The sequence below is a fragment of the Xenopus laevis genome, chromosome 8L (genome assembly GCF_017654675.1).
Source record: "Xenopus laevis strain J_2021 chromosome 8L, Xenopus_laevis_v10.1, whole genome shotgun sequence".
Lineage (NCBI taxonomy): Eukaryota > Metazoa > Chordata > Amphibia > Anura > Pipidae > Xenopus > Xenopus laevis.
This window is the reverse complement of record NC_054385.1, coordinates 123,574,470-123,585,970: the sequence shown is the minus strand read 5'-3', so window position 1 is coordinate 123,585,970 and position 11,501 is coordinate 123,574,470.

Below are 11,501 nucleotides of genomic sequence, written 5' to 3'. Positions count from 1 at the left end.
AATGGGAACCCAAAAATTAACGGGAAAAGAGGAGAGGACACCACATCAAAAGATAAAGTCTCAATATGATTAGAGTCAGTGATAACAATAAGTGGTGTGGTCTCTAACATCACTGGTCCAGAGGAAAGTTGGGAGCCATCTGCTGTCCTCACCAGAAATGGTTGAGTCTTGGGTCGGGTCGGAATATTGTGAGCTTTAATAAATTCTTTATCGACAAAACAACCACAGGCTCCCGAGTCTATGACGACTTTACTCTCTAGGAACCCTTGGGGCCACTGTAGAGAAATAGGAACAATGAGCATAGGTAATTCTCGAGAGGAGGAGGATGAGGATGGAAAATAAGTCGGATGAATATGCTTACCCCCTGGTCGGGTAGGACAGTTCCTCAAAAAATGACCAGACAGACCGCAGTAGAGGCATAAATTGTTCTCTCTTCTGCGAGACCTCTCCTGGGCAGAGATAGCTGTTCTCATAAGTCCAATCTGCATAGGTTCAGGAGCAGTTGTTATAGAAGCAGGGGAGGAGATAGATGATGAAGTTGCAGAGACGTATGAAGACAGAGGGGCTTTAGGTAGTACCCAGGATGCTCCAAAAGAAGGTGTTGCAGCTCTCTCTGCGCGTCTCTCCCTTAGACAATGATCAATCTGTACACACAGGTCGATCAAAGACTCCAATGAATTAGGTACTCCTACTCTGGCTAACTCATCCTTCAGAGTAGGACTCAAACCCAAGCGGAATTGATGTCTGAGGGCCTTGTCATTCCACTCGGTGTCAGTGGCATAGGTGCGGAAATCCGTCACATAATCTTCTACTGGGCGTTTGCCCTGACATAGAGTCCGGATCATAGTTTCAGCAGTGTCGGACCTCTTAGGATCATCATAGATCTGAGCCATAGCTGAAAAAAATATATCCACACTTGCCAATAGGGGACTTTGGGTTTCAAACAGACGATGAGCCCAAGTCTTGGGTTCTCCGGACAATAGGGACATAATCACTCCCACCCTGATTTGTTCTGTAGCATAAGATTGACTTTTCAAGGAAAACATGAGTCGACAGTCATTTTCAAAAGCCCTGAATTTAGCTCGATCTCCCGAAAAGCGTTCAGGAAGTGGTATCTTGGGCTCGGGCGTCGGATGTGTGGAAGAAGAAGCTACTCCCGGGAAAGCAACCGAAACTGGGGGTCCAGGAGGAGGAGCGGCAGCAACAGTCATGTCTTGCATCTGGGTCTGTAATTGTTGATAGCCCCCTTGTAAATCTCGAACAGCCCGAGTAAGGCCAGCTAATTGCTGAGCAACAATTTCTAAAGGGGAAAGGGCCGGTTCTTCGGACTCCATGGCGAGGTGATACTGTCAGGAGTCGAGGCGAGTCCGAAGGTATGAGCCTCCCCCACGCTTCCCACTGAGTTGCGCCCTGAGGGTTGAGACAGGACGTTCCCAGATAAGGAATAGCAGGAGTGCTAGATGAGCCCACAGAAATAACAGTTCGTAATAAGGGCCAGCACTTATCTGCAGGAGACGAAGCGAAGTCTGGAACAGGCCGGGTCATACACAGGAAATGATCAAGAAGCAGGAACCAGTTGAGGGAAATCCAGAAGAGTAGTCAGAAAGCCAAGGTCGAGATCAGACGAGCAAATACAGGAATCCAGGGATAATCAGAAGAGTAGTCAGGAACAAGCCGTGGTCGAAATCAGAATAAACATCAGTAGTATACGCTTAGTGTCAGTAAGACGATTACCTCGCACTGGGCCTAGGTCGGAGTGACCTTTTAACCCCAGGACGCATGTTGGCGCCAGAACGCGCGCCTGCATCAGAACGCGCGCACGCACGTAAATGCGCGCCCGCGTCTAAACACACGCGCGCATCAGGACACGCGCTCGACCCCGCAACAAGCGCCGGAGTGGAAGCACAGGCCTGGGGAGATGTCAGCTCAGCTTGAGCCAGATCTTCTGGATCCCGACACCCACACTTCTTCTTGTGAAATCATGACATCTCCCAGAATCCTTGTGTGGAGGAAACATGGTATCCTGAACAGAGGGTGAGACAAGCTCCAAAAGACTCTGGACTCAGCAGCTTTTGGAATAAAAGAAAAAACTTCAAACCTTTTTGTGTGTGAGAACATCGACTTTGTAAGAAGAATCTTCATAATATTGGAGGCTATTGTGATCAATCTTAGGGTAGAACAGAGGAGAAAAGCTTTTTTTGGGATGGTGTTCCATGGGAGGTGGATATAAGCTATTAATAATTAAGCACTCACATTCATATGGACAGGAAGCTTTCACACATTGTTTCCTCAGCCCATTCACTATTTTTTTGGGGGTATTCTTGGCTGTCTGTTCTTTGAGGAAGTCTTCTTCATTGATTAAATGAGAAAGACAGATTGCATTTTTCATTCTTTCCTGGTTATTCTATCAACAAAGAGACAAGGGAGGGGTCTAAGAAGATCTTTGAAGATGTAGAGTTGTACCGCTGAATGAGACTATCTTCTGGCTGGTTCTGGGGTATTATATATGGTATTGGCACTGTATTTATCCTGTCACGTGTTCTGGGGTATTATACATGGAATTGGCCCTGTATTTATCCTGTCACGTGTTCTGGGGTATTGTACATGGAATTAACACTGTATTTATCCTGTCTTGTGTTCTTGGGTATTTACATGGAACTGGCACTGTATTTATCCTGCTGTGGGTTCGGGGGTATTATACATGGAATTAGCACTGTATTTATCCTGCTGTGGGTTCTGGGGTATTATACATGGAATTGGCACTGTATTTATCCTGCCATGTGTTCTGGGCTATTATAAATAGAAATGACTCTGGTGTTCAGTTTTATGCATTGTACAGTTCTCATTCCTTCCTCTGCTTTCTCCCTCATGCTATTCCTCTTACTCCCTGTTCCTGCCTCCTACCCAGCCTGCCTCTCTGCCTTAGGGTCAGGCCACACTGGGCCTTTCGGGGAGATTTGGTCGCCTGGCGACTAATCGCCTCATTTTTGCAGCGACCAATCTCCCCAAATGCCTTCCCTTTCTCTGCACCGGCTAAAAAAAAACAAAAAACGCTGGCGCTTCTCACACGCGGCGATTCGTTTTCCTGAAGTTGTCCGAAGTTTCCTCATGAGGCGTTTTTTCATTTTAGTGAGGGAAGGCATAAACATGCAGACATTACACCTGGGAATCCATGAAAAAGTTTCCTTAATTAGCCTCCCAAAACACAAAAATCACCCTCTGCCTATAAACAGTAACACTTTATATCACCACGTCACTACAACCTGTAGCCCTTTATTTGTTGTTGATGCATAATTCCCATCATTCTTCAACTACCAAGGAGGGTGCTGGGAGTTTCAGTGCAACAAGTCAGTAAGCCCTTCTTTAATTGAGTAATGGGGCCTCCAGTTTCTGCTGTGTTCCAAACCTCACCATTTCTTTACAGAAGGTACGATAGTCATAAAACTTAAAGCCTAGAAGATCATCCCTGGCTTGGAAAATGTAGGTGCAGACATGAATATTGCTCAACATACACCCCTTGCCAACCATGTATTCATCAATATTGACAATGATAAGGCCAAACATTTAGAAAAACGCATTGTTCAGGGGAACACTGATCTGGCTGTATACAAATGGGGCACTGGATGGTTAGGTGCTGCAACAAATGCGCTGCAGGGGGAACTATAAATTTGCTGGGAATAGTCAATGTTCTGATTGATCAGTGGAATCACTGGCAGGTGTTTAAGCTCCGAGTGGTTGTATATATATATATATATATATATATATATATATATATATATATATATATATCCAAATTGCTCCTTATATAAGATTTACAAATATGTAACATAAATGATCTGATATAACTTCTCACATGACTTTGTTGTCCATTCTCTCCGTGCAGACAAGTCACGTTGCTGTGCCTGTAGCCGCTTTCATTCCCATGTACATTGCCTCTATTCATTAGTTCATACATACCCTGTAACTGCCTCACAGACACACTGAGAATGACTACACAATGCAGCCAGAGAATTCCTGATCTCCTCCAAAGTTCCACCTACTCATGTAAATAATAGGGGGACAATGTGAAGGGGATATACAGGACCTGGCAGAGCACATGTGGCTTGGATGAGGGAGGTAATAGTGCATCTAATAATATACAAATCAATGATGAAGACAAATTAGGAGCTTTCATGCCAAGTAGAGGCATCATCTATTCGGCTACCCATGTGTGAGCTAGACTGGACAGATCCATACGTTTGTTCTTCTGGACCAACAACCCATAATATTTGAAAAATAAGGTGTAGTGGCCCTTTTAGTTCCAGAGAAAACACCGGCCAGTGCAGATATGAGGGCTTTTAGGCCTGGAAATTCTCTAGTAAACCTAACAGCACCTGGAGAATTCTCATTGGCTAATCCCATTTGCATATATCAGTGGTCCCCAACCAGTGGCTCATGAACAACATATTGCCCTCCAACCCCTTGTATGTTGCTCTCAGTGGCCTCAAAGCAGGTGATTATTTTTAAATTCCTGGCTTGGAGGCAAGTTTTGGTTGTATACAACCATGTTTATATCTGAACAGAGCCTCCTGTAGGCTGTCAAGCCATATACAGACTACCAAATTGCCAATTACAGCACACATTTGGCACCCCAGGAACTTTTTTCATGCTTGTTTTGCTCCCCAACTCTTTTTACAATTGAATGTGGCTCATGGGTAAAAAAAAGGTTGGGGACTCCTGGCATATCCAATGAAGCTAGCAGCACAAGTGAGCTTTAATAGAATGTATTTAGAGAAAATTAAAAAAAAATGTAAATGTATGGGGGGCATTAGTCTATATGCTGTGAATTCTGTGCATAGATCCAAAGGGTTAAGAAAAAATAAACATCTGTATGAAGGGAAAAGCAATTTCTTGTTGTGAAGGACTTGGGTCTAATTGAATTAATAGAGGGGCCGGGGCGTCTCATGCATAAAGCAATCTCTCAGGAATTTAATAGAGCGGCCAGTGGTTCTGTAACATTATCTTCATCTGACTCATTTCCCAGGATCCCTTAGTGACCGCGTGTCTCTGCTCCCCCACCCCAGCACTGAGCCCCTACAGGTGTAACATAGGACGTCGGAACAATGGGATCTTTATTATCAGCTATCATTTTTTTTTTCTCTTTCTCAATTTTTTCAGCTTCTCCCCTTCCTTTCAGTGTTCCAAGGCCATATAATTCACATGCCAGTCGGCTGCCCAGAACTCATGCGAGGAATTAATGATTGGAAACAGAATGTACCCGTTGATATAATGCTTGTGACTCATGAGCAGCCCTCAGTCATTTGCTGGAACCGCTGCAATTAGTGTGTTTCTACTGATATTCACCCTTTATCTGCTACAGATCATACAGACACAGGGCCTCATATACACGGCATGCGATAAGGTACAACCCAATACATCCTGCAACACATAGGTTCCACCCTTAGAATGTAGAATGGACCTGTGCCTTCCTTTCAAATAATTGCAGCATTGCCTCTCTTTAGCCCTGCTGTATTTACAAGGGCTGGGGCATGTATGTGGCTGCCAACAGGCTCAAGGTGCTATGGAGACAAAGACATGGCTTAAGGTGCTACACATCGCAAGACCACACATGGGAAACTGATTCTCTGCATGATTGTACCCCAGGCTGGTGTAGGTCATTCGTAGGGTTGGACTGGGCTGGCGGGACACCGGGAATAAACCTGGTGGGCCCCATTGACCCAGAACCTGTCCCTGACCAGAAAACCCTGGGTGCTGCACCCTGACCTCCCTACATGTCCCTATTCATGGCCGCAAAAAGAACAAGGTACACATGGGGAGGGGTGGGGGACTTGAGGGGGGAGGGATTTGGGCCCCTGAAGCAGCAGCCCCTGTGGGCCCCAGACCCCCCAGTCTGACTCTTGGTATACAGATCCAGGGTAGAAGGTTTTAATCTCTAGGGCAGTGGTCCCCAATATATGTCTCATGAGCAACATGTTGCTCTCCAACCCCTTGGATGTTGCTCCCAGTGGCCCCAAAGCAGGTGATTATTTTTTTAATTACTGGCTTGGAGGCAAGTTTTGGTTGCATAAAAACCAGGTGTAGTGCCAAACAGAGCCTCCTGTAGGCTGTCAGTCGACATAGGGGCTGCCAATAGCCAATCTCGGCATCTATTTTCACCACCCAGGAACATATGTTTGTATTGCTCTTTTGACATCTGAATGTTGCTCATGGGTAAAAAAGGTTGGGAACTCCCGCTCTAGGGGGTGCCTAACAAAATGGCAGACTTCCATTGATTTTTCCTTTTGTTATACTCATATATCATTTATGCAAACAAGATAAACTCATAGTTTGAGGATTTCTTATCTCCTGTTATCGATTGACCCTGTAGCACACACTGCCCTTATTGTGTTGCGACTCATTAATAAAGGCCACACAATATGCACATTCATATGCCGCGTCTGTTCTCCCAGCCGGCTTCACTAATGACCCCCACCGAGACGCTATTTGTGCCTGTGAACCTACAAGTGTGAACCCCCCTTTCATCCGGAATCACAGGGCTTCATTAGGCCGCAATAATTAATTCCAGGGAACAGAGGAAATACACAATTATAAAAATAAATTTCTCGTAATTGTTTGTTAAACCGGGGTGTGTTTGGGGAGGGGCTTTGCTTACACAAAACAGCCGGAGCTGGCACATCAGCACCCCTAATTAAATGAAACCTCAAGTTGTACAATGAAACAGAGGGACATGCAGTGTAAAAACAAGGCACGTTATCCCTGAGAGGCCACAGGGGTCGAATAGAGACAGTTCCCTAATTTGGCTGTAAGCTTCCCTAATGATGATTTAGTACAGAGACCGTTCATTGGACTCATTAGGCATGAAAGCCTCTCAGCTTTGATGTCACAAGCCCTTGGCACTGAGCTCACGCATTTCCAAAATGTGTCCTGGAAATTGAAGTTTAAAGGCAAATAAACAATTTTCTTAAAAAAAAAACAATTAGATTTTTCTTAACTGGAATTTCCCACATGCATTATTTTTCTTACCATTTTTTGGGGTGAGGGGTTTGATGGCAAAATAATGAAAGCCTTCTCAAGAACCTTTAGGTTCTGTTTGCTAAAGAGTTCTTAATCGACAGAACAAAAATGGCTGGTCCATTAGATAGAATGGTTCTTGGCATCTCTGAGGTCCTGAGATTTATTGTCAAAAAAGCCCTCAAATGTCTAAGTTCCAACTGAAATGTATGCCCATGGGGGTGAGGATATTATGTTAAAGCCACAGCAAACTCCTTTAGCTACTATGGGAATCCCCTGCAATAGCTTCTGGCATTACATTAAAGGTCCTAAAGATTTAGCCACCCACATGCAACGATTGGATCCATTGGGGCCTATAAAGTCCCATTGCGGCCAGCGGGAATTTTCGTCCAGATATCAGTTGGCAGACCCATTGGTAGACCCCATACCTGAGTCAATAAACTCGGTCTGAAGGGGCCAAATTGGCAGCTCATGTATTGCTACCTTAAGGGTAATGGCATGCTGGGCCCGATCAACTTTGCCCCGAGGGGGACAAAGAGCTAGAAATCAACAAGACAAAAATGATTGCGTTATCTCGCAGGTCATGTCCATTGATTGGTGATGTGGTAAAACGAAAGCAGCACTGCATGGTCTTCAGCGATACACTCCTGTCCTTAGACAGTACCCGGCACATATCGGCAAAAAAATTATGATCCTGCACTGCACCCACCTATCTAACCAATAACATTAAATTACCCCAGTACTATAGTGTAAAACTACTAGACATAGTAGCAAAGGACAACACATTTATCTGGGGGTTTCAAAGGTGCTGAGCTTCAGTCTGTTTACCCCCCCCCCAAACATAAGTCTCTCCACCTTACAAATCCATCATTGTCCAAATCGTTGAAGTCCCGAAGACCCGAATCACTAAAGACTATGCCAGACAATGGGACAATGCCAAAGATCCAAAACTGCAAAAACAACCGAAAATGCAAAAGGAGCTGAAGCCAAAGCCCAGAAGCCGCGAAAAGACACGAAGCCACAAAAGAAGCCGAAGCCCCGAAGCCGGGAAAAGACCCGAAAGAAACCAAAGTTGTCATCGCCGAAGACAAGGAAGAAGAACCTAAAGTAAGTTCCACTGATCACCAATGTTTTTTTTTTAAATTTTGTTAAACACCTGGCCAACAATGTATTATGTTAATACTCTATAGGCCCCTGGCCACCAATTTTTTTTAAATATTCTATAGGGCCCCTGACCACCAATGTTTTTTTTTTTAAACTTGTAGGGGGAACCTGGCCACCATTGATTTGTAGCGTCCATGTTTGTGTGGCTTTTCGTGTGTGTGTGGTCTCTAGGCAGGGCTGGGGGTAGGTGGGGCCTATGGTGTTGGGCGGAGCCCATGTGAGTTCTGATGGTGTCCTGCCAGGTATACCCACGATTCCCATGTATATATCTTTCCACTTCAGACTTCCCAGTGTGTCCATTTACAAAGCAGTTGCCACCATCAACTCCAATGAATAAAATTGTTCCAAAATGGTGTTGTACAGTTTAATGGAAAGAGAACAGTAATACTCTATTGTATTATCCTCTCTTCCTAAGCTTCCTACCTGGGCCATGGAGGAACTCTCTGTTGGACTGATCATGGGAAACAATGGAACCCGGAGCATTCCCCAGACCCTCGGGACAAGTGATTTGTTTCTCACACAGTATAATGAAATGAATCATTGCCCTATGTACCCCTGTGCCCCACTGCAGCTATTGTGATGCCCCTGTTCATTATGAATGGAGATGATGAAGTATGAAATCTCCTCTGTTTCCATCTGGGAAGCCCGGAGCATGCTTTTTTCATGAGAGCAAATTGCCTTTTCATTATTATTATTGAATTAATGAATCAGTGATGGAGGATTCGGCGTTGGCTGGGGGCTATTCCTCGTACGCCTTTGTGCTGACAATTAATTGTTCATTGTCGCCTCAGTCATTAAAATCTGACCAAAGCCTTGTAGGCAATTGGCCTCTGCCCTTGGATGATTTCCCTGCCATTACGGAAGGGAGAAAAGATTCATTGTTTGGCTAATAAGTTCTCACATTTTTTTTTTTTAAAGAATCCCTTTGTTATCCGTGTCAATAAATACATTTTTATTCTAATAAACGAGAGGACATATGCAATGGATTCAGTGTCCCAGGCTTGCTTGCCTTCCAAATGGTCCTCTGATCTCCACCATGCTTTTCTTTATTATAATTGGACTGACTTTATTATTTATACAGTGTTTGCAGAACATTCCACTCAAGGCCACTCAAACTCATTAATCGCAGTGTAGTCTGATTGGTCGCTATTTCCCATGTATCAGATCTCGGCATCAACCAATGGCAATGAGTGCCGCAGTTTAGTTGTGTTTCAGTAGGAGCAACTGGTACAACTGGAACTATCAATATCTAGAACAGTTAAAGACAATAGGGATAGTTTACAACTGCCCCTGTTGCAAGTGACGAACACTAATGGCCCCCATACACAGGCCGATAAAAGCTGCCGACAGGCCGAGTCGACAGTTTATTGGCCCGTGTGTAGAGCCATCAGACAGGCTTCCCTGATCAATATCTGGCTGAAAGTTGGCCAGACCTTGATCGGGCAGGTTAAAAAATCCCATTGAATCACGTCCGCATCTGTGCGTCTATGCGTTCCCACGATCCAACCGCCAGTATCGGATCCATTATGATCCGATCGGCCTAGGGCCCGCGATTGGGTCAGCCTGATATCTCCCTCTTCAATGTGAGCATATCGGGGAGAGATCAGCTCATTTGGTGATATCGTCAAATGAGTGGATCTTTACGTTTATGGCCACCTTTGGAGCCAAAAAAGCTCACCAGTTATTGGTCTATCGGGTTGGATTCTGACTGGGGCGGGTTGTAGGTACAGAGCCCTGTTGTGGACCACAGGCAATCCCTGGGTAGAAGGAGTTAGGTGACTGGTCAATTGTGATGGGGTGTGGTCAAGGAACTAACAAAGTAGGTGTGGCCACAAATCACCTGGACTCGCTCACAAAGAAATACAGTATATTGCCCTTGAAAGTATAAAAAAAAGTGCCACATGTCACAAGATAACTTTCTTTTCCAAAACTACATTTATACCCTAATATTCCATATGTTTTCCAGGAAATTTAAGCACTTTGTTAATTCCAAAGCCAATATCCCTTTAAATATGTCATTCTGTTTAGATCCCTTTTCAATGACGAAAGACCAAAAATGTTTCTAGAATTTTCTCTTTAATTATAAAAAAAAAACATATTGACAAATAAATACTGAACATAGTATAAACTAGAGAGACAAGACAAGCGCAACGTTAGTTGTTCCTAGTGCACGAAGGGAAGCGTAAGACTACGGAATAGCGTTTTCTACAAATGTGACGACATACACGGAAACTGTATAAAATGTAGTGTTGAAGGCAATCAGCAAAAAGAGCAAGCAATCTCCAATCTCTTAGCGAACATCACATCCTCATCAGTTATGAACCCTCTATTGAGCAAAACTGTAGCTTAGTATTATGAGTAAATACATATTTAATATATTCGGGCAGAGAGAACTCCAGCATCAAAAGGGCACATGCACATTTGTATGAAACAATTCACAAGCAACCACTGCTACCATGGATTCACATACAGTAAATGCAATGCCACCAATGGCAGAGCTGTCTTTGGAGGGATCAAAGAAGGTTCTATGGCTGTGGGAAAGCAGGTATAGTAGGGAGAGATGGTGTCTATAGTAACAGTGGATAATAGTCTCTGGGAAGGGAGTGTGACTGTGGGATAGCAGGTATAGTAGGGAGAGATAGAGCCTATAGTAACAGTGGGATAATAGTCTCTAGGAAGGAAGTGTGACTGTGGGATAGCAGTTATAGTAGGGAGAGATGGTGCCTATAGTAACAGTGGATAATAGTCTCTGGGAAGGGAGTGTGACTGTGGGATAGCAGGTATAGTAGGGAGAGATGGTGTCTATAGTAACAGTGGATAATAGTCTCTGGGAAGGGAGTGTAACTGTGGGATAGCAGGTATAGTAGGGAGAGATGGTGCCTATAGTAACAGTGGATAATAGTCTCTGGGAAGGGAGTGTGACTGTGGGATAGCAGGTATAGTAGGGAGAGATAGAGCCTATAGTAACAGTGGGATAATAGTCTCTAGGAAGGAAGTGTGACTGTGGGATAGCAGTTATAGTAGGGAGAGATGGTGCCTATAGTAACAGTGGATAATAGTCTCTGGGAAGGGAGTGTGACTGTGGGATAGCAGGTATAGTAGGGAGAGATGGTGTCTATAGTAACAGTGGATAATAGTCTCTGGGAAGGGAGTGTAACTGTGGGATAGCAGGTATAGTAGGGAGAGATGGTGCCTATAGTAACAGTGGATAATAGTCTCTGGGAAGGGAGTGTGACTGTGGGATAGCAGGTATAGTAGGGAGAGATAGAGCCTATAGTAACAGTGGATAATAGTCTCTCGGAAGGGAGTGTGACTGTGGGATAGCA